The following is a 1,393-nucleotide window of genomic DNA, read 5'->3' as shown; positions in this document are numbered from 1 at the left end:
TTGATAGGTCAATATATATTTTTTTGCTGATGGCCGAAATGTTAATCCAGGTATATTTACAGCATAAAAATAATAGAATCATTTAAATAAGGGGGGGGGGGGGAAATGCTATTTACTGTACTATACAGTGACCGCATCGCGTTGGAATAGCAGCCCTGAACTTCTTCTTACAGAGATGTGCTCCATTGTGAATGTTATGCTGTTGAATGCTTCAATGTTTTAAATCAACTTTCGACAACCTGGGTTTCGGAAAAGTAGACTCAGCAATCGGGCATTTGGCAAAGTGACCTAGATCCTAATTGGACATTACTGGAAAATTATGGAAAACTACATTTTCTGACTCCACTCTTCAGTTTTCCAAAAAAATGCCCATCTCGGGGAAAATAACCCATGGGCTTCAAATCAAGATAATATGGACTTCGTTCAAGATAGCAATTCAGTCTGATGTTACCTTTGATTATCATGATATATAGCGTGTCAGTATCAAGAGTATTTACGAAGATTTTCTACTCACGCCAGCCGATTACCTTTGTTCCCGCCGTGGACGTTACGTAAGTTTTAACAACATGCCATTCCCATTTTCTGCTGTTCCAATCACCGCACAGTGGGCCAGATTGAAGTCAAAGCGTGCCAAAATTAATTACTCATTACAGAAGCTAATCTGAGCGAATACAAGAGTTATCTAGAGGTTTTCATACCCGTAGAATTCAATAAAAGCATTTTCAAATCTATGTGACGTCATTTTTGTACTGTTTTCTGATTGGACGATGTCAGTTTTCATTGTAATACCAGGGAACAGTGAAATTACAAATTAATTTTGAAATGTTTAAAGAGGCTTGGGACAAAAGAACTTCTGTGGAAAACTTTTTGTATTTTCCATGATGTCATCAAAATACATTTTTCTTATTGGACGGGGCCAAAATGGGCATAGGCCAACATTAAAATTTCTATTGTTAATCTTACAATGAATATAAATCAAAATCAAAATTCATAATTCCAGACAACCTAATTTTACATTTTTTAAATGTAAAATGTGTTTGCATCTGAGATTCCATGAAATTATCAGACATTGCCTACACCAATGTCATGATAATGATAATCATATATTGTCATATAATTCCGTCCCCAATCGAATTAGGCCTATATTGTAAAAATATCGATAATGGCCGTTTTATGTTTTTTTTTTTTTTTTTTTTATAATTCTCAGTGCAGTATGAACAAAGAGGCTTTGAAAAGGAACTTTTGCTGTCCTCTTTGACAGGTATACTGTACCACCAGAATAGCAATGCTTTTTTGCTACTCTTTATTTTGGTGTAAGGAGGAGTCTCATTTTACTATGGAGCTACAAAGATGGACAATGTTTCATCTGTCGTGAACGATTCCGGTTTGCGCC

The sequence above is a fragment of the Anneissia japonica genome, unplaced genomic scaffold, assembly GCF_011630105.1.
Source record: "Anneissia japonica isolate Jap-2015-1 unplaced genomic scaffold, ASM1163010v1 scaffold10466_len380309_cov135, whole genome shotgun sequence".
In the NCBI taxonomy this organism is placed as follows: domain Eukaryota; kingdom Metazoa; phylum Echinodermata; class Crinoidea; order Comatulida; family Comatulidae; genus Anneissia; species Anneissia japonica.
The sequence above is the reverse complement of the archived record's forward strand: the minus strand, read 5'-3'. Positions refer to the sequence as shown.